The sequence below is a fragment of the Gopherus evgoodei genome, chromosome 2 (assembly GCF_007399415.2).
Source record: "Gopherus evgoodei ecotype Sinaloan lineage chromosome 2, rGopEvg1_v1.p, whole genome shotgun sequence".
Classification (NCBI taxonomy): Eukaryota; Metazoa; Chordata; order Testudines; family Testudinidae; genus Gopherus; species Gopherus evgoodei.
The window spans coordinates 13,815,485-13,838,864 of NC_044323.1; positions in this window are offsets into that span (position 1 = coordinate 13,815,485).

A 23,380-nucleotide genomic window follows, 5' to 3' on the forward strand; every position below is an offset into this window, starting at 1 on the left:
GGACCATCAGCTACACAACTGACCCATTGAAAGGAGGCAGATATGCCCTGTGACTCAGCAGGGTGTGCAGAAACTGGCCCATGTAACTGCAAACTCCATTTTGCTGTAATTTTCCACAGTAAGAACAAAGAAGTGTTCTTACACCTGGAAGTGCCTATATAAGGCTGATGCCTCATCTCTATCTTGTCTTCAATCCTGCTTCTTACCTCTGGAGGGACTTTGCTACAAAGAGAAGCTCTGCACAAAGGACTGAATGACCCATCCCAGCGGTGGATGTTCTCCAGAGACTTGATTTGAACCTGCAGTTTACTCCATCACTGCTACAAGCCTGAACTAAGAACTTTGCCATTACTGTATGTAATTGATTCCATTTAACCAATTCTAGCTCTCATCTCTATCTTTTTCCCTTTATGAATAAACCTTTAGATTTTAAATTCTAAAGGATTGGCAACAGCGTGATTTGTGGGTAAGATCTAATGTGTATATTGACCTGGGTCTGGGGCTTGGCCCTTTGGGATCGAGAGAACCTTTTTCTTTTACTGGGGTGTTGGTTTTCATAACCATTCATCCCAGGACGAGTGGCACTGGTGGTAATACTGGGAGACTGGTGTGTCTAAGGAAATTGCTTGTGTGACTTGTGGTTAGCCAGTGGGGCAAAACCTAAGTCCTTTTTGTCTGGCTGGTTTGGTTTGCCTTAGAGGTGGAAAAACCCCAACCTTGGGCTGTGACTGCCCTGTTTGAGCAATTGGTCCTGAATTGGCACTCTCAGTTGGGTCCCGCCAGAACCGCATCGTCACAACATCACAAATGATAGTTCACTTCTGCAATAACTGAGCAAAATGTTAAAGGAAAACTGAAGGAGTTGTGGAGGGCAGGATGTAAATGAAGTACCAGGATGGAAAGTGTGAGGACAAGAATGATTGAGGCAGCACAAAGGAGTATACCTGGGAGTCCTGGGATGAAGAGTCTGATTCCACAAGGTGCTGAGCATTCTCAAATCCCATAGATGTGGTATGCTTGAGGGACTTTAGCACTTTGTAGGACTGGGTTCAATTCCTGGACCTTAAGCAAGCCACGTAAATGCTTTGTGCCTCAGTTCTCCATCTGTCAAATGGAGACAAGAATTCTCAGGGCTTGTCTACACATACAGCGCTGCAGCACAGAATGAAGACACTACCTATGCTGAAAGGAAAGCTTCTCCTGTCGGCGTTGGTCTACCACCTCCCTGAGTGGTGGTAGCTATGTTGATTGGAGAAGCCCTCCAGTTAACATGGTGCTATCTGCATCAGGAGTTTGGTCAGTACAACTGTGCTACTCAGGGGTGTGGGTTTTTCCACAACCCTAAGTGACGTAGCAATACGGGCATAAGTCTGTAGTGAGATCAATCTTTAGGCCACATTTACACTACAAAATTTTGTCGGCAAAAGTTATGCTGCTTTAATTAAAAGCACTGTTGCATGTCCACTCTAGCACCTTGTGTCGGCAGGGCACATCCACACTAACAGCTCTTGCACTGACACAGAGCAGTGCACTGTGGGTAGCTATCCCACTGTGCAACTGGCCACAGGGTGCTTCGGGAAGGGTTTGCAGTGTCTCATAGGGCAGGTACAGTATCCCATGAAGTAGGTTTCTCAATCCCATTGTTCCAGGGCCATCCTAGTAGATGGTCAGCTGCTTTTCAACTGAAGCGTGTTGGGGGAGGGAGAGGAGAGTGGTGTCTGAGGCAGGGGAGACAGCAGGCTGACTGACCTATCCTGAGGCAGGGGGCCACCCTCCCCACATCAGCTCAGCCCCTGGCTCTGCTCAGCACAGCAGTCTCTCCCAAAGCAGCCCATTCTGCCTGCCTATGGCTCTGTGGTTCCCTCCTACTTCTCCCATAGCCTGCTGAGCTGCCAGGAGCTGTGAGCTCTCCCTGCTGAGGAATGTCAAAGCAGCACAGCAGTCCCATCCCTCCCTACTCCACACACACACACCACCTACAGCAGCAGTCTGTCTACCCTGGCGTTCCTAGTGTAGCGCCCCCTCTCCATTCAGTTACCTCCTTTAATGCCAATCCACTTACAGGTTTTGATGGACAGGTCTGGGTTCTTCTGGATCCCACCACCCACTCAGCAGGATGTATCTTTATTTTTCCTATGAATTTGGTGATGCCTCCCTCCTCCTCGCCCCTTCCTGGCAGGGTCACCAGGGTAGCTTGGGAGGAAAATCTAACCACAGGGTATGCCCCACTTACTTGTCAGATAGTTGGAGACTTCAAGAAATAATACAAACACAATAATTATATTCAATAGGAAACAAATATAACATAACAGGGTCACCGGTGCCCAGGCTACTAATTCCTGTGACTTTCCCTAGTCATGTGACTTGATGTAGCAAATGTAAGATTAGTGCCCCATTGGTACACGTACTTTGTTGGGGCCCTTGATGACCTCTGACCACAAAATTCTTCTCTGCAGCGGTTTTGCAGTGTGGCTGACTGGGTTCAGTACAGCCCAAAGGACTCACAAGTGGGAGAAGGTGGTAAATCACTCCACAGGTTTAATATGCAGCAGGTTGTAAAATCCCAGAACCCTCACTCCCTGGCTTGAGGACACAATTCAGGGAGTAGGGGGTCCCCAAAACAAATTTCCTGACTAACTAAAAGATGGTGCACTCAAACTCCACGAATGATCCTCAGGTTCAGAGATGACTCTGGACTCCTCAGTCACTGCAAAGGGACTGATCTCTGCTGGCAGGGATCCTCTCCAGGCAGGAATCAGGCTGCTTCGGTCCCAGGATTTCCACTCAGCTCAAAGGGGTGCAGGTTACACAACAACTGTAGTCTCCTAGCCCAGCGTCCAGACACACTCACAGCAGGCAGCTGCCCTGGACTAGCAGCAGACCAGAGCTGACCACGTTGAGACTGGTCTCACCTAGGGAGCTGGAGGGCTAACTCAGCCTGGCTGGGGGAGTTTCCCAGCAAAATGCTACAACCTGAGAATCAGTGAAGAGGGAAAAGCCCAGCTGAGGGATTTTGCCTTTAGGTCTATAGAGGCCAGTTCTCAGCGGGAACCCTGCATGCAGGCCTGGGACTCACCAGCTCCCCACACAGCCAGTCCTGTCCTTGCCCTGGCTGGCTCCAGACTGTCTCCAAAATGGCTTCTCCACTTTCCTGAACTCGCTCGGAGGGGCATTTCACTCCCTATTGATTGCTGGGCACACTCAGAGTTTGCCTTGGCTCCTCGTGAGCTGCCAGCAAACAGAGCCCCAGGAATCTAGGGAATTTCCTTGGGGCAGGGCCAGTGCTACCATTAAGGTGAACTAGGCGGTTGCCTAGGGCGCCAAGATTGGGGGGCACCAAAAAGTGGTGCCTCCAATTTTTTTTTTTTTTTTTTAAACAGCAGTTCCTCCTCGAGTGCGTGGTCGCTGCTCCACTTCTCCCACCTCCCAGGCTTGCAGTGCCAAACAGCTGTTTGGCGCTGCAAGCCTGGGAGGGGAGGAGAATTAGAGCGGGGGCAGCATGCTCAGGGAGGAGGTGGAGCAGAAGTGAGCTAGGGTGGGAAGGTGCTACGCATCTCCCCGGAGTGGGGGGGAGGGAGCTGCTGCAGGGGGGCGCACCTCAGAGCAGAGGGGAGGGGGGGAGCTGCTGCAGGGCTAGGACGCAAGATGGAAGTTTTGCCTAGGGCGCGAAACTTCCCTGTACTGGCCCTGCCTTGGGGGTTACTCTAGTTCAGGGCAGAACAGGATTATTCCACGTTAATTTTTTGCTTTTTGTTTCCCCAAGGGAGCCACATACTCAACTTTCAGATACTTCTGGGGGGGTTGAAAGGGGAGGGGCACATGCCTGCAGGATACAGAGATCAAAATAGTGATCAGAGTGGTCACGGCAGGCATTTTGAGATACTGGTGGAAGTCAGTTCTGTCAACAAAAACACACAGCAGTGTCTACTCTGACACTGTCACTTTAACTTTGCCACAAAAAGCTTTATGCCTCTCGTTGAGGGGGTTTAGTTTTGTTAGCAAAACAGCAGAGTTTTGCCTCCGGAGTTAGCTCTGTAGTGTGGACACCTTCCCTGTTTTGTCGGCAAAAGGCAGCTTTTGCCAACAAAACTTTGCAGTGTAGATAAGACCTTAGTTTCTCCCTTCCTTTGCCTGATTAGATTGTTAGGACTTCAGGGTAGGGACTGTCTCTTACTTTGTGTGTATGCATCACCTAAAACAATAGTGTCTGGATCTGCTCCTGTAATACTAATAAAAAGTCATGCATTTCATCCCCATCTTTGCCATAACAAGGAGCACATGAAATTTTCAAACCAGGTCTGAAATATACCAGCTATTAACCCTGTATCTGAATAGACCAATTGATCTCCCAGTAGAAACTGGCTATTGCACTGATGCGCCTCACAGGAAGCTGTAGTTCAGGGATACAGGCCATGTCTACATCTAAAATTTTGCAGCGCTGGTTGTTACAGCTGTATTAGTACAGCTGTATAGGGCCAGCGCTGCAGAGTGGCCACACTTACAGCAACCAGCGCTGCAAGTGGTGTTAGATGTGGCCACACTGCAGTGCTGTTGGGCAGCTTCAAGGGGGGTTCGGGGAATGCGAGAGCAAACTGGGAAAGGAGACCAGCTTCGCCGCGGTTTGCTCTCGCGTTCCCCGAACCACCCTGCAAACCGCAGGGAAGGAGACCTGCTTGCTCGGGGGTTCGGGGAACAAGAGAGCAAACCGGGAAAGGAGACCAGCTTCGCCGCAGTTTGCTCTCGCGTTCCCCGAACCACCCTGCAAACCGCAGGAAGGAGACCTGCTTGCTCGGGGGTTCGGGGAACGAGAGAGCAAACCGGGAAAGGAGACCAGCTTCGCCGCGGTTTGCTCTCGCGTTCCCCGAACCACCCTGCAAACCGCAGGGAAGGAGACCTGCTTGCTCGGGGGTTCGGGGAACGAGAGAGCAAACCGGGAAAGGAGACCAGCTTCGCCGCGGTTTGCTCTCGCGTTCCCCGAACCACCCTGCAAACCGCAGGGAAGGAGACCTGCTTGCTCGGGGGTTCGGGGAACGAGAGAGCAAACCGGGAAAGGAGACCAGCTTCGCCGCGGTTTGCTCTCGCGTTCCCCAAACCACCCTGCAAACCGCAGGGAAGGAGACCTGCTTGCTCGGGGAACGAGAGAGCAAACCGGGAAAGGAGACCAGCTTCACCGCTGTTTGCTCTCGCGTTCCCCGAACCACCCTGCAAACCTCAGGGAAGGAGACCTGCTTGCTCGGGGTTCGGGGAACGCGAGAGCAAGCCGGGGAAGGAGACCAGCTTGATTACCAGAGGCTTCCTCAGATATGCTGGGATACCTGCTTATTCCACGGAGGTCAAGAAAAGCGCTGGTAAGTGTCTATATTTGATTACCAGCGCTGGATCACCAGCGCTGGATCCTCTACACCCGAGACAAAACGGGAGTACGGCCAGCGCTGCAAACAGGGAGTTGCAGCGCTGGTGGTGCCATGCAGATGTGTACACCTCCTAAGTTGCAGCGCTGTAACTCCCTCACCAGCGCTGCAACTTTCTGATGTAGACAAGCCCACAGATTAGGACCTTATGGAATGCAGCTCCCATTTCAAAACTTGGCAAAGCAAGGACTTTCAGTGTCGTTGGAAGGAAAGTTCTTCTTTCCTCTTAATTTAAAGAAACCACTGCTAAATGTGTAACTACATTTTTTCAAAACATACCCTACACTCAAAGTACCTGCTTTTTCCTGAACTCCAAGAGGAACTACATCTCCCAAGTCCTACTCTGTCATTAGTCTGCCAAGATTTCCACTGCTCTTTGATTGTTAATCATTCCATTCTTGTATTATATTTCACATTAAAAGTTGTTCAGTGTTTTACTCCTCTTTGTATTAAATGCAGTGATTAGAACATCCTTTATATTATACCACAGGTTTATTTTGAAGATGAAAAGTGCCAAGTATTATATTAGAGCCAACCATGATTTATGGGGCTATTTACAGGATGCATAACCTGTGTTTGAAATGCAACAAGATGGACATTCTTCATATGTTCAAACAGTATGTCCTCATTGTTCTTTCCATTACATTTTTGGAGGGAGAGAATCAATGGAGCAGCTCCTCGGCTGATGTAAATCAGGAACGTTACACTGAAGTCATGCTGATTCACACCAGTTGAGACTCTAGCCCTTTGAGGGAAAATGAATCCAATGTCCCAGTGTACTGGCAAAACAGTATACACCCCATTTTTAGGAGAAGATATGAAACTGGAAAGGTCACAGATCGAAGCGGCTGAAAAGGCCATTCAGCAAAAACACACAAACAGAGAGAACAAGACCATCTGTGTCTCAGCTCAGATAAGCAAACGGAAGTTGGCAGAGTCATGGACCAGCTGGGGTACCATTACCTTCCATTTCTCAAGAGACGGAGGGTGATTTAAACATTATCATTTAAGCACCAGTGGGCTTTGCAACTTAACTGATAATAGGAGCTAATAAACCTTCCCATTTGAATATAGTGTAAAAACATGCACTTACTCTTCCTATAGTCTTGCTTTCTTATCTAACCTTCAGCTATTCACATGTGCAAACCAACGAATAGTAATTCATAAGCTAAATCCATTTTTGCTGTTACCCCACTGTCTTCAGTTGACTTACACCAGGCATCAGCTTGCAATCACTGTTTTTCCACATCGCCCATTTGTAATTGTTACCATTAAAGCTAGTCAAGAAGGTTCAGATTCTCAACATGTCAACAACATTTCACTATTTTTCACCCAAGATATGCATGTTTGGATAAGACACCCTGCCCCTCGCCCCCATAACTTCCATTTGATCCTGTAGGGTGAAATTCACACGATGTGCAAATAGCCAACATAAGAACTGTGGGCCATTTAAGTCCTGTGTTGTCAAGTCTGGCAATGTCATCCCTAGGCTCACAATATTTAGTGCTTGTCTTAAAGCCCCAGCTCCTGGAATCGTGGGCTTATTTGAGACTCAGTTTTTAACTGGAATAAATAAATCTTAGTGTAAGCAGAGTCTGAATGAATTCTTCCCTGACAGCTAGCTGAGATGGGGAAAGACTTCAGGTGTATTCATGTAATTATACAGTTTGCTCCTGCTCCATTTAGATATCCAGTAGATAGACCCATGGGTTGCTCAAAGTAATCAACTTTGGCTGGTGTTGGGTTACAAATCACTTTAGTACTAAATGCAGGGGTAGTGAAATGCTGTTACCAATGTTGTTGGCATTGTATGAATACAGGGAAGCAGGACTGTGCTTAACCTGTGACAAATGAGGGGGTCACCCTCAGCTGAAAGACCTTGTTAAGCCAGGCACTAAAATGCCAGACCTGTGTGACAGTAAGAGAGGGGACCCTGGGGACCCTCCCTGGACTAGTTTAACCTGTTCTCCTCCCCCCCCCCTTCAAAGAAAGAGCTAAATAGGCTTCATTTGGACCCTCCTTGTTATTTTAAATAGGTCCAGTTTCCTAAACCTCTCATTATTTTTTGTTACTCTTCTTTGGACTCTCTCCAATTAGCCCCCATCTTTAATAAAGTGTGGCACCCACAACTGAACACAATACTCCAGCTGAGACCTCACCAGCGCCAAGTTGTGTGGAACAATTACCTCCCATGTCTAAGGGTATGTTTACACTGAACTCTCCTTTCAGGCATGAGTAGAGTACAGACGTGGCTATAAACAAAAGTGTAGATGGCGAGGCACTGCTCCCGAGAGTAAAGATATTCCTGAACCCTTAGGGTATATAAGAACGTAAGAATGGGTCAGATCAATGCTCAATCTAGCCCAGTATCCGGTCTTCTGATAGCGGCTAGTGCCAGAGGCATCAGAGGAAATTAACAGATCAGGGCAATTATTGAGTGATCCATCCCCTGTCATCCAGACCCAGCTTCTGGCAGTCAGAGGTTTAGGGACATCCAGAACATGGGGTTGAAGGCCTAACCATCTTGGCTAATAGCCACTGATGAACATATCCTCCATGACATTATTTAATTCCTTTTTGAAACCAGTTATACTTTTGGCCTAGACAACATCTCCTGGCAACAAGTTCCAAAAGTTGACTGAGCATTGTGTGAAGAAGTACTTCCTTATGTTAGTTTTAAGCCTCTCTCTCATTAATGTCATTGGGTGACCCTGGTTCTTGTGTTATGTGATGGGATAAACACTTTATTTACTTTCTCCCCACCATTCATGGTTTTATACGATAGTCCTTAGTTGTCTTGTTCTAAACTGAACAGTCCCAGTCTTATTGACCTCTCCTTGTATGGAAGCTATTCCAGATCCATAATCATTTTTGTTGCCCTTCTCTGTACTTTTTCCAATTCTAATGTATCTTTTTAGAGAGTGGATGAACAGACCTGGAAGCAGTACTCAAGCTGTGGGTGTATGGTGGACTTACATAGTGGCATTATGATATTTTCTGTTTTATTACCTACCCCTTTCCTAATGATTCCTAACATTGTTAGCTTTTTTCGACTGCAGTTACACCTTGAACAGATATTTTCAGAGAACTATTTCCAAGATCTGAGTAGTAACAGCTAATTTAGATTCCATCATTTTGTACTTGTACTTGGGATTATGTTTTTCAATGTACACTACTCTTCATTTATCAACATTGGACAAGAAAATGGCAGATGAAATTCAGTCACCCAGTTTCATGACTGGGTCTCCCTTTGTAACTCTTTGTAGTCAGTTTTAGACTTAATTATCTTTTCAATCGTCCGCAAACTTTGCTACCTCACTGTTTCTCTTTTTCCAGATCATTTATGAATATGTTGAACTGCACTGGTCCTAGTACAGATCGTTGGGGGACCCCCACTATTTACCTCTCTTCCCTGTGAAAACTGACCATTTATTCCATTCTATTTGATACAATAGGCATCACAGAAACTTGGCGGAATGATAATAAATGGGACATGGTAATACTCATTTTGTTCACTGGTAACAGAATAGGTCCCACTGGTTTGGGGGGGGCACTATATTTAAAAGAAAGCATAAAGTCAAATATAGTAAAAATCTTAAATGAATCAAACTGTACCACAGAAACTCTACTGATAGAAAATCCATGCATGAATAATAAGAGTGTAGCCTTAGGAATATACTACTGTCCATCTGACTAGGATGGGGATGGTGAAATGCTCCAGGAGATTAGAGAGGCTATAAAAAACAACCCCAATAATAATGGGGGATTTATCAGTTGTCCCCATATGGTTTGGGACCACCACCTCAGGACATGATTCATAAATAAAATCTGTAGCCATCATTAATGACTGCTTCTTGGAGCAGCTAGTCTTGGAACCCACAAAGGGAGAGGCAATTCTTGATTTACTCTTAAGTGGTACACAGGATCTGGTCCAAAGGTGACTACAGCTGAATCACTCACTAATAGCAACATAATATAATTCAATTTAAAAAAAATCCTTGTAGGAGGAAGATGACCAAAGAAACCCACCACAGTAGCATTTAATGTCAAAAAGGAGAATTACACAAAAATGAGGAAGCTAGTGAAACAGAAATTAAAAGGAACAGTCACAAGTGTGAAGTGCCTGCAAGTTGCATGGAAACTTTCCAAACACCATAAACAGAGGCGCAATCTATATGTATACCCCACCCCCCGTACCCCCCCCAAAAAACCACAACAGTATGAGGACCAAAAAAATGCCACCACAGCTAAAGAGTAAAAGAGGCAGTTAGAGACAAGAAGACATCCTTAAAAAATTTAAGTCAAATCCTACTGAGGAAAATAGAAAGGAACCTAAACTCTGGCAAATCAAGTGTAAAGGTACAAATAGGCAGGCCAAAAAAATTGAAGAACTAGCAAAAGACAAAAACTGTGTTTGCTGTTATTTTGTAAGTACCTCGGAAGCAGGAAGCCTGCCAAACCACCAGCTGGGGTCACGGGACAAGGCCAGTGCAAAGAGCCAAATGAATTCTCTGCATCAGTTTTCACTGTAGAGGATGTGGGGGAATATTCCACAGATTTGTCACCTAAAAAAATGGCTTGGGTGTGGGAACTTTCCCAGACTGAGATGTCAACAGAGGTGCTTTAATATATGTACCCTCTGCGGCTCTCTGTGAGGTCTACAGTGCTATTTTGAGCAGGGTACTGTACCATTGCCTCCCCACTGCCACAGGGAAAGGCTCCAGCAGCAGGGAAATGCTCTGGCAGCTTCCCCCACTTGAAGACTTTCCCAATTGCTTCCCCCTTGCCAAGGCCTTTCACCGACATGTGTAGCTACATATCACAATGTGAATGCAGCTTGCTTTTCACTGTGGCAGACGGCTACATAAATACCTTACATGCCACTGCTGTGCAGTGTAGGTGTACCTTTATAGAATATCAGGGTTGGAAGGCACCTCAGGAGATCATCTAGGCCAACCCCCTGCTCAAAGCAGGGCCAATCCCCAAATAAATCCAATTTATTTTTTTTGCCCCAGATCCCTAAATGGTCCCCTGAAAAATTGAACTCACAACCCCAGGTTTAGCAGGCTAAAGTTCAAACCACTGAGCTATCCATGACACTGCTAGGAATACACTCCAGAATAATATTAGCAGGTTGTTTGTTTGTTTTTAATAACTGCCTCACATTGTTGGCTCATTCAATTTATGGTCCACTATAACCCTCAGATCTTTTACAGCAGTACTGCCGCCTAGCCAGTTATTCACCATTGTGTATTTGATTTTCTTCCTAAGTGAAGCACTTTGCACTTGTCTTTATTGAATTTCATTTTATTGGTTTCAGACCAATTTATCAAGATCATTTTGAATTCTAATCCAAGTCCTCCAAAGTGCTAGCAACCCCCCTCAGAATGGCATCCTCTGAAAATGTTATAAATATACTGTCCACTCCATTATCCAAGTTCTTAATGAAAATGTTGACTAGTACTGTCCCCAGAACAGACCCCCGAGGGACCCTCATTAGACACATCCTTCCGGTTTGACAGCAAACCATTGATAGCTACTCTTCGAGTACTGCTTTTCAACCAGTGTGCCCACCAAATACTTTTCATCTAGACCACATACCCCTAGTTTGCTTTTTAGAAAGTCATGTGGGACTGTGTTAAAAGCCTCACTAAAATCAATTTACATCACATCTACTGGTTCCCCCCATCCAGTCTCATGACTGCAGGTGGAGGGAGAGACTGATGCATGGTTTGAGTACTTGGGGTTGGCAATACTGTAAGTGGGGCTTATGTCGTGCATAACCTTGATATATCCTTCTGCACCAGGGTGAATTTCCTTATAGCGAGGAAATAATTGTGTTGCTGGAACATAGCAATCTGATCCTGAGAAGCCATAAACCCAGGTTTATGACTTAACTGCAGCATTACATCAGAGCTGGGCCTGGCCTGCAGCTTCCAGGACTATAACAAACACAAGAAGGGAAAATGCACTTATTGTGAAATCTGATGTATTGTGAAAAAGACCTCCCCTAGAATAGAAGTCTGTTCAGTGAAGAGAAAGGAAAAGGGAAACAAGCTAATTTTGTCACTCCTGCTAAATGTAAGCTACTCTCACACACAGGGACCTCATTTTACTGAGGGCAAAAAGAGGGATTTTATTGATGAACCACTCAGGTTATTAATGAAAAAAATAAGCTGCTCACTTTTGCAGATAGAGTCCCATAGACCACTCACTCTCAGATGGATGGCAGCATCAGAAAGAAAACTAGTGGCAATTTTATTGATGAGCCCCAGCAAATATTAACCCTAAGTGTGCGTACATATATATTAGTGCACTTCAGAGATTGATCACTGGAAATAGAAGGACCAATTCTCTACCAAGAAAAAAAAAATTTAAGAAAGATAAATGGCTGTTGTCACAACCTTCTCTAATGACAAACAAGGCTGTCTGGCCAGGTCTTTGGCCTAAAGCATTCACAGTTTAGCCAAGCAGCCTAGATTAGGTCTCGTAAACTAATGCTCACCTATCACTGTCGTGCAGTTCTTTCATTTGAACCCCTCTAACTGCAGCTGATTTAGGCACAGTGAGATATTCTGGGTGGTTTCATGATCAGCAGTCAAGTTATTGTACAGTATCCTGGGGGAGGGGAGGAAAAAAAGAGTACAGTCAGTTCCCTTTCTACAACTTATTATCTCTCTGCCTATCCTTTGCTAGAGGAGAGAGTACATAGAAGGTAATGATTTGATTTCACTCTATCACTTTTGAAACCAGAACAGCAGTTGGGAGCAAGACAGGCTCACATGGCTAGCATCAGAACTGATGCTATGCCAGAAGCCTGTTTGATTAGCAAACATGCCACAACGACCTTTGTGAGCTCAGCCTGGGGAGCACAACCGGGTAGCTCAGTTCAAAAGGATGGTTCTGGTTTTGAAGAACTGGTCCAGTGTCCCAAGTGATTATATTAAACATTAGATGGGAGGATTTTGGCACTTCACCAAGCTCCCCACTGCCTCCACCATCTCAAGCAACAGAGGGAAAGAAGGAAAGGCAGCAAGAACAACTGTAGCTTTGAAAAATTCAAGCTTAGATAGTAGAAAATAATGGTAGATAATCTCGCAGTAGGTTGTGCACATCTGCCTAATATGATCATCCCTCTCCTTCTGTGGATGTTTTAATCAGCAGTGAAATGATTAATATTGACATCCATATTGTCATCACTGGGTTTCAGAGTTAACATCACTGTAAAAGATTATGAGCAGCTTGCACCTCCCTCAAGCTGTCAGTGTCAGGCTGTCTGCAGACTCAGGAACAAGTCAATGCAGCAGTTTGCAGTCAGGTCATATTGTTCAGGTTAGTCTCACAACCTGACGGGCTAGCGACTGACATGATTATTATTATTTTAAATGTGAGTTTAGATTCTAGAGCTCAAGGTGCAACAACCAGGGGAAAGTCCAGGCTTGCCTACATGGGTCTGTGAATTGAGAAGGGGCCTAGCTAGCAAGCTCTAGCTGCTCATGTGCAGCAGCTACACAAAATGGAAGCCTGTGTGCTCAAGGACACAGGCAGGCTGGCTGGCACCAATGTCTCTGCAGCCTCTGCAAAGGAAGCAGGACTATGTACTAATCTTCTTGCCACAATTAGAAGCAGAGCTAACTGAGCAGAGTGAGGAATGGATGGTGTTCAAGGTGGAGCTGTGGATGTACTGTAGTTGAGGTATTGTATCTGCCTGCCAGAACTTCCAAGGGGCACCAGCTGAGCCACCTTAAAATGTGGGGCTGCAGCTATATGCCTGTAATGCACACTTGGAGAGTTTGGGGCTTTGCCCCTTCTAACTGCTGGTTCACATAAGAGGTTTTATGACTCTGCTACTGCTACCAGCTGTGGGAATCCATCTTTTAGCTCAGAGATGAGACACTTGTGTTTAAGATCTCAGTTCAAACCTCACTGACAACCCAAGTGGGGCTTGTTCCACACCACCATTAATTATTGTTATGATTTGTGTAACAGTAGTGGCCAGACACGCCCATGCAGGGATCAGGGACATGTGATAGTCAGGAAAGGCTGTTGTGTGCACATCTACAAAGATCAGACTCAGGGCTATTATGCTATACCTTCTCAGGAGAAAGACAGGCAACTGTGCCTGTGTACATTTTACCTTCTTCTTTTGCTTTTGATTTCTCTAAACCTGGATTTTGTACCCCATGTTGTAGAATAGTAACTTACACAAAGAATCCTAAAGAATCTCAAAGCATTTTAGTGTCTGGGTCTGATCCTGTTCCCACAGAAGTCAGTTGGAATTTTCCCAACAACATCAAAGAGGGAAGGTTTAGAAAGGAAGGGAAAGTGGCTTTGTGATTAAAACAAGAACTCAGGAGACCCAGATTGAGTCCCTGGCTCTGCCACAAGCTTCCTGTGTAACCTTGGGGAAGTTGTTTAGTCTCTCTGTGCCTCAGTTCCCCCATCTGTAAAATAGGGATAATGCTGCTTCTTTTGCCTATCTTCTGTATTTAGATTGCAAGCTGGTCCAGGCAGGGACTTCTCTAATTACATGTTTGTACAGCACATAGCACAGTGAGGGCCCGTAATAGGGTCAGCACCATCTCTCATGCATGCTCCCTTTCTCTCTGGCCAATATACTTGCAACCGCAGTCTTATTCACAGGGCATCACCTGCCTTTCACAGGCAGCCCCCGTTGGCTGGTTGGGTGTTATCCTGCTTTTGGTTTTAGTTCTTATATTGGGGTGGCACCCACCTCTCATGAGCACCCCTAGGCTAATGAGTCTCTTGGTGGATCTTCAGTGACTCAGCCCTCCGGCCGAGCCACATACCCCAGAATGGGGGGCAGTGTATACAGTCCCAAGTTCTTATCTCGGCCCTGGTAGAGGGTCATAGCTCTAAGGCTTCTCCCAGAGACACTGCCTTCTTCAACCACCCAGCCATGGCCCATCTCAGTACGTACCCATAGTTGGTGGTGTTTCAGCAGGCCACCCTGGGCTCAGGCTTCAGCCAAACCAGCACCGCCCATCTTGGTACCCTCCCTGGCCCAGCCAGGTTCTGTGCTCAGTTCCCCTAGGCTTCAGCCTGCCCACACTGACCTTCCACTGGTCCTGCTGCTCTTCCTGCCAGCTAGGCACCTGGTCTTCAGCAGCCTTCCCCAGGCTCCAGTCCTGTTTGCAGTGAGCTTTCCACAGTGAACTGTCCACAGTACTGCTGCTCTTTCAGCCAACCACAAACCCAGTCTTCGCTTTTTGAGCTCCACCCAGTAACTGAACCGTCTCTGTTTGCTGCTTGTCTTATGTAGGGCCCTTCTGGCCCTGGATTGGTCGCTCCAACAGCAGCTCTGATTGGCCACTCTTCTGCAGCCACTCTACACTGCCTGGAGGACTTCTCTCTGCTCTCTTCTAGGGCAGGGTGATGCAGGGCCATGAGGCCTGCACCAGGGGGCCTCTGGATCTAGTCCACCCTGCCACATGCCCCAATAGGGGTTGTGGTCCCTAAGTTACTGCAGTTAGTATAAATGAAGATAATAAACAATGGCAGCAGAAGTCTCTGGCCCTATTAATATACTACACATAGAATAAAAATACGACACAGATACATAAACTGGCATGGACACAATTTTGTGCTTTCCAAGCTGCTACATCACAACCTGGCCTCAGATGCATTGGCCTGCTAAACCCAGGGTTGTGAGTTCAATCCTTGAGGGGCCACTTGGATCTGGGGCAAAAATCAGTACTTGGTCCTGCTAGTGAAGGCAGGGGACTGGACTTGATGACCTTTTGGGGTCCCTTCCAGTTCTCTGAGATAGGTATATCTCCATATATATATGCAGACATATTCAACAGGATCATTTTATAATACTTTTCATTTTACACTGCATCATTTTGTTCATTCACTAAGGAGTTTCATTGACCTTTGCCTAATTATGGACTATTACTCTGTACCTAGAAAGATAAACTGGTTAGCCAGCTCAAGTGTCAGTTATAGATCATGCACCTGGAGATTTACTGTAGGCTTAGGTCCAATGATTCATGTAGGAACCAAGCACGGTCCAGGATGTGGCCATTAATTTTCAAAAGGGGTTTTTTTGCTATTGGATTAGCCATTGGTATTATACACTGACTGCCATATGTAAGATATCTATACATGAAAATCTAGCAGTTTCTCATTTCTGGTGCAGTAACTCCAATTAACTCACTTGTACAAAGCCATGGTTCTTAACCTCTTCTATGCAGCACCCAAAAACTACCCAGGGTTTCTTGCTACCACCTACCTAGCTCTCACAATCCAAAGGCTGGTGAAACTGGGATTAATAGCATTGGGTGGTTTGGAGACCTGGCTGGATGTGGGTGCTGGATGTAAGTGCTGGTTGCTGGGAGATAGCTTGCTGATGCAGGACTCCTGTAAAGCATATCTGCTGGGGCATTGCTGGTGCTGAGCTAGTGGGGTTATTGGTGCAGGGGAGCAAGTCTACTGCCTTCATGTGGTGACCCCATCAGCCGCGAAAAGCGAAGCTAAAACAGACAGATTGCAAAATCAGAGCTCAAGTTCTCATCGTAAAAAGTAAAAGAAAAACATGGCCCAGTGAGGCCCCTATTAGGGCTAGCATTAAAAATTTTAGCACTGGAGTCAGATCACAAGGTACTGCACCTCAATATCAAGGGAATTTCAGTGGCCAGATGGGATCTCCTCCTCCAGTTCACCATAGATCTTGAAGTACAGGTCAACTTTCTTCAGAAAACAAATGCCACTACTATTACTCAACTATCAATTCCTGGCTTTGCTGTCATGTCTCACCTCCATCATAGGCAATATGGGATGACATCCTATGTAGAGAAGGTATTCCAGCAGCTCTAGTCTCATCACAAGGTCCAAATGATGTTATCGAATGACAGGTTACCAAAGTGAAAGACCTGACTTTTATCAATATCTACAAACCTCCATCTGCCAACTGGCCACCTCTTGGCTCACCCATCATCTCAGAATCTTTAGTCTACTGAGTTTATTCAGACAACTCCAACTAGGCACACCCTGATGATGATGATCTGGATAGAGTAGGCTAGAGGACTGGTTGTTAACAGTCGACCCGAAGCTTATGTATGATCCTAACCAGCCACCCACTTTTCACAGCAAAAGATAAACCTTGGGTTTGTCTCCTGACCTTGCTTTTTCTACAACTGGTCATCATACTATTGTGCTCACAAAGTGTAAAATTCTTGATCTCCTTGCTCAATCCCAGTATTGGCCATGCCTGATCAGAACAGGCATGCAAATTCCAACTGGTTTCCAGAAACCTTGGAGGAATTTGTAGAAGTCAAGGTGGGATCTGTTCCAATCCAAGTTGGATACTCTTATGGACATAGATTCAGAATCAGACAGACATTCAGAACAACATCAGTGCCATCTACCAAGTTTTCTGCAATAAAAGTTCTGGCCACTAAAAAGATATCCAGGCCTCAGGGATTTTGTCAACAATTCGTTCCTGGATGGTCATTTGATGCAACCAGACTATATCAGGAATTTAAAATCTGCCAAGAATGAACAGAAGGTTTTTGACAAAAATAGAGACCTTATTGACTTTCTAAGTCACACTAGGCCAGAACGATGGAAAGAAACAGGTTCCAAATTGAACTTAATGCATTCCAGTTGCAAAACCTGGCAAGCTATGAAGAGGGTGAGGAAAGATTCTAGCCTTGGCAAGAGGGAATACCCAGTCACAGCAAACTCCATTGCATCCCAGCTTGTGGCCAATAGCAGCACTCCACATCAAGATAAAGTTATCAGCTGTGCAGTTAAATTGTTAAAATGCAGTTAAAATGATGGTTGCTGAGAGATGACAGGCTCCAAGTGTGGACACAAACCTGAAGGTGCCTTCTACTTCTTGATGAAGAGCTCAATCTGGTTATACATCAATTGCAGTTTAACAAGGCTCCTGATCTAGATAACATCCACAAGTTTGTCTCTCACTTTGGGCCAATCACCAAAAGCGGGCTGCTTCACTATCTGAATTGTTATACCCAAGACTGCTGCATCCCAAAGCCTGATGCAGAGCAAAGGTCACAGCTGCTCCCAAGCCAGGGAAACCACTGACAGACCCAAAGAGTTAGTGACTGATCTCTCTGCTATTTGTTACCTACAAGCTGATGGAGAGACTAATCCTAATGCAGATAAATGAGGTAGTCGATGCTCAGCTGCCTTCCATTCATGCTGGATTCAGGATGGGCAATGCACCTGTCATAAACAGATAGTTAAGGGTTAATAGAACAGGAGTACTTCAGGTCTCTTTTGCCTGTAAAGGGTTAACAAGTTCAGTGAGCCTGGCTGTCACCTGACTAGAGGACCAATCAGGGGACAGGATACTTTCAAATCTTGAGGGAGGGAAGTTTTTGTGTGTGCTGTTAGTTTTTGGTTGTTGTTCTCTCTGAGTTCTGAGAGTGACCAGATGTGCAACCAGGTTTCTCTCCAATCTCTCTGATACAGTCTCTTATGTACTCAGAATAGTAAGTACTAGGTAGATAAGGCGAGTTAGGTTTATGTTTGTTTTCTTATTTGCAAATGTGTATTTGGCTGGAAGGAGTTCAAATTTGTATTTTGCTGAAAGGATTTTACTTTGTACTTGTATACTTAGGCTGGGAGGGTGTTCCCAATCTCTATAGCTGAAAGACCCTGTAACATATTCCGTCTTAAATTTACAAAGATAATTTTTACTGTTTTTTCTTTCTTTAATTAAAAGCTTTTCTTATTTAAGAACCTGATTGTTTTTTTTATTCTGGTGAGACCCTAGGGGACTGGGTCTGGATTCACCAGGGAATTGGTGGGGAGAAAGGAGGGAAGGGGGGGAGAGAGGTTAATTTTCTCTCTGTGTTAGGATTACTTTCTCTCTCAGGGAGAGTCTGGGAGGGGGAGAGAGAAGGAGGGGGAAAGGTGGATTTTCCTCTCTGTTTTAAGATTCAAGGAGTTTGAATCACAGTAATCTTCCAGGGTAACCCAGGGTGGGGAAGCCTGGGAGAGGCAACGGTGAGGGAAAGGGTTTACTTTCCTTGTGTTAAGATCCAGAGGGTCTGGGTCTTGGGGGTCCCCGGGCAACGTTTTGGAGGGACCAGAGTGTACCAGGCACTGGAATTCCTGGTTGGTGGCAGCGCTACAGGTTCTAAGATGGTAATTGAGCTTAGAGGAATTCATGCTGGTACCCCATCTTTTGGACGCTAAGGTTCAGAGTGGGGAATTATACCATGATAGCACCCAAGATCAGGTGCTTTGTCTGGCTCAAGACATAACAAATGCATTTGAGTCAGGACAGACAGTTGGTGCAGTCCTTATTGATCTGATGGCAGCCTATTGCACTGTGTGACATTTCGGACTGATTGATATGCTGCTGCAATTTATTCCTTGTAGTCCGATGGTGCGGTTCATCCAAGAAATGATTAGTAACCAAAGCTTCATCCTGCAATTTGGGGAGACAGTCCTTAATTGTTTCTGCGATGACCTTCCACAAGGATCAGTTCTGGCTCCCCTTTTGTTCAAGATATACACATATGAGCTTCCTGAAACACTGGCCAAGAAATATGTATATGCTGATGACATCTGTATTGCTGACACTGGAAACAATTTCCATAGGGCTGAAGGGACTCTCAGTCAACACATGGACATTTTGACTCCTTAGTTGCAGCAGCGAAGACTAATACTTAGTGAAATCAAGATAGTGGCAACTATTTTACATCTAAACAATCATCTTGTCAATCAACCCATCTCGATCCACATATAAGGACAGTTACTGCCATTCCAGCATAGGCGGGAGTAAAATTCAACCATAGCCTGACAATTGGCCATACCTGGAACACCTGAAAATGAAGATCTCTTCCTGTACCACCTTGATAGGAAAACTATTGGGATCCTCCTGGGAGTAGAGCCTTTGGTCCTTCATACATCTGTATTGGCCCTCATGTTGGCTCCAGCTGAATGCAGCTCTGTGGTCTGGAGGTGCAATTGCCACACTCATCTGATCAATTTGGAGCTGAATTTTCCACTCCTATTATTAGTGGCTGCTTGAACAATAAACCAAACTCCAATCTATATGTGCTAGTGCACACAGCTCTCCAGAATCTTCGACAAGATGCCATTACTTTTAAGCATGCCTGGAGAGCTGTGACTGATGAAATTAACTTATTTCAGTTGACTAATGCCCTGTTTTCAGACAGGAAACTACAGGCAGCACCGACCTGAAGGTCTGCGTCTATTCAGGGGAGAAATCCCACAACTGCAGACTGTGTGCGACACTCACAACTGGTTTGTCCACACTCCTTTGCAAGGGCAGCTGACATACTCCTGGACAAGAGCACAACTGGTCCTTTACCATGCACAGATGATCAGTGCCATCAGAAAGCTACGTTCTTATAGCGTCGATGGGAAGGAGAGTCAAAGGGTAAGTTTACATTGTTTTAAAACCTGCAGCAATGATCCTCAGAGCCCAGGTCCACAAACTCTGGCTCACAAGGCTTGTGCTATGGTGCTACAAACAGCTGAGAAGACATTTGGGTTTGGGCTGGAGCTGGGCTCTGAAGCCTGTGAAGGGGAGTGGATTTCAGAGCCCAAGCCCAAAAGTCTACACAGCTGTTTTTAGTACCATAGCGCAGTGGTTTTCAAACTGTGGGTCGTGACCCAGTACTGGGTTGCAGAATGTAAGGCACTGGGTCCCAGCGGCTCTGGTCAGTACTGACCAGGCCGTTAAAACTCTCGTCGACGGGGCTGCCCAGCTAAGGCAGGCTAGTCCCTACCTGTTCTGACACCACACTGCACCCCAGAAGCGGCCAGCAGCAGGTCTGGCTCCTACGTGTGTGTGTGGTGCGGGGGCATGAGGCTCCGTGCATCACCCCCATCCTGAGCACTGGCTCCGCACTCCCATTGGCCGGTTCCTGGCCAATGGGATCCGGGGGAGGGGGACACTGCCTGCAGGTGAGAGCCGCACAGAGCCACTTATACACCTCCACCTAGGAGCCAGACCTGCTGCTGGCCGCTTCCGGGGCGCAGTGCGGTTCATGGCGCCAGGACAGGCAGGAAGCCTGCCTCTGCACCCCGGCTGCACCACTGACCGGGAGCTGCCGCAAGTAAGCCTGCACCCCACACCAGTGCCCCAATGTCCTGTCCCAGCCCTGAGCCCCCCCCCAAACCAAGAGCTCACTCCTGCATCCCAAACCTCACCCTGACTCCACCCCAAAGCCTGCACCCCCAGCCCAGAGCCCCTCCCACACCCCAAACCCCTCATCCTCAGCTCCATTGGGTCGTGCGCATCAACAATTTTCTTCAATTGGATTGCCAGAAAAAAAGTTTGAAAACCACTGCCATAGCGCAAGCCCATGTCTGCAGACTCAGGCTCTGAGACTTTCTGCTGCAGATATTAACATTCAGTAGGGCAGACATATCCTAACACGCTACCTATATACAGGAGTCCATCACTGCACCTGCTTGTCTACTTGATCTTAGATCCTGAACCAGGTTCAACAGGCGACTCAGACTCAGAGCTGTCACAACTATGCACCAGCTTGGCCTGGTTTCCTCTCCATGCTGTGACAGTGGGGCAGCATTGCAGACAACAACTCGTGATGGAATAATGCCCCCCTTGACATCTCAACGACGATTTGCAATGCCTGGTCCCCTTTCATATAGAGGCTATCCTCTGTTTATGCACCCTCAACACTGAAAGCTGGCATCTGAACGAGAAGAGGTGCTGGCTGCTGGTGGGGAGCTGGAAGCTATTCTAGGATTCTCAACTTTTGCAAGATCTGTGCCTACAGGTACATCTAAACTTATGGCGGCATGTAGAATACTGACACTGCACGCCCAGCTAGCCCAAGTATATATAGCAGTGTAGACGGTGAGTAGAGTAACTACCCTACATGGCTTTCTATGCACTTAAGCAATGCCTCCCACACTGCTAAAAGTAGTATAGTGTCCCTCTGCTTCTCCACTGCTGGAGTCTTTCCCCACTGCAGGGAAAGGCTCCAACAGGGAAGAACCAGCAGGGGAAGGCTCTGGCAGCAAGAAAAGGCTCTGACAGGGAGAAGGCAGCGAAGAAATGCTCTGGCGGCAGGAAGGAGGCAGCGAGGAAAGACTGTAGTGAGGGTGATGTAGCGAGGAAAGGCTTTGACAGTGGGGAAAGGCTCCGACAAGGAGGAGGCGTTGGGGAAGGGCTGTAGCAGCTCCCAGCCTCCCCACTTCTGGAGCCTTTTCCTGCTGCATATAGCTACACGCTTCAGTGACAAGTGTGGACGCAGCTGCCTTTCACTGCGGCGTGTAGCTACACGTGTACGGCCTGCACTCAATGCACTGCCGTACGTGTAGACAGGGCCTTCAACCATCAGCTTTTTGGAGCAGGGACTATCTCGCCCTGTGTTTGTATCGTGACCAGCACAATCGGGTCTCTAGGTGCTACTGTAATAAAAAATTGATAGTAACAATAACAGAGGAAACTGCAACGTTGTTTCACACACTTCCAGTTTGGGCCTCTCTATTATTATTATTAGAGTAGCACCCTGAGGCCTGACCAACACCCCCTGAGGCTGTGTGTCGTACACTCACAAAGTGATGGACTGTCCCTGCCCCCAAAGAATTTACAGTCTAAATAGAGAATACAGACAAAGAGCATGAGGAGAAACACACAGAGAGGGGAAGTGACTTGCCCAAGGTCATACAGCTGGCAGAGGTAGGACTGGAACCCACGCCTCCTGAGTCTCACTTGTGTGCCTTATCCAGTAGATCAAACTCTCTCTCTAATAATATTTCTTATTTTTAGCTGTAATGAGATGCCCGCTGACCACAGCTCTTCCGGATATTGTATAGGCTGCAGTTAGCTGGAAATAACTTACTTTCCACAGGATATCCAAGAACTATATTCACTGCAATTTCAGTCAGCAGCATGGAAGCAATAGCCACACTTCTCTGAACTATTGCAACACTGGCAGCCAAACCACGCTAAGTTAATCACTGGTATATCTGTAGACTGCCAAGTATATAATAGCGTGATAATGAATTTGTATAACCAGGCCTATAAAAACTTTGCTTTTTGTACTCAGGCATTTTAATTGACACAGAAATACATTTTAAAAGAGAAAGCAGGCTTGATGAGGTCAGCTTAAATTCCTTGGTATAATTACCAAGTCCATTGAACACAAATCTGAAATCATTTATGTTAAGTTAATAACTTATGCCTTTAGTTTATAAGTGCTGCATTACATTTCAGATAGCTCAGAACTTGGCTTTGCTAAAATGGCCCAGCCTTTAATAAATACCTCCCCACATTTTTTCTGTTTATAGTTCTTTTACAATTGTTGTTTCGAAAAGGTGATGCAGGTATGATATGTTTAAATCACCATAAATTAGAATAATTTTTTTTCTGGCTGTTGCATCCTTGCCATAAGTCACCTGGTTTTCTTTCTCCAAAGAAATGTATTGCATGTAGGGTTCAGAAATGAAAAATACTCCATATGCCATCTCTGAAGAACCCATGCTAGATTCCTCCTGGATCAAGGGCTCTTTCGGAGTCTCCCAAGGCAGGTAATTGAGTTGAATTTTTTTTTTAAGTAATACTTTGTGGGCTTGATCCTCCAAGGTGCTGATTTACAATCTTTGGATTTACAATCTAACTAGATGGACCGACACACTATCTCTAGATATATTATATGGCTCCCATTACACTGGTATCTAAGTGTGACACTTTGGGGTTCACCCAGGCCAGTAAGGGGTTCAGTCAACATCTGCCTTGCAACTCTTGCTGGCTTAAATGCTATGTTGCCATGGTTCACAGCCAGAACACCAACAGCCAGTTTACAAGCCAGAAGGTTTCACCCTTCTTGCCCAGTTACTCTTTGCAGAGGGACCTTAACAACCCTTTCAGTCAACCCAAAAATCTTTCTCTGGAGTGTTCAGCCCTCTCACGGTAGCACACACAAAAACTTCAATTTCACTGCTCCTTTAGAGACTCATAGACTTTA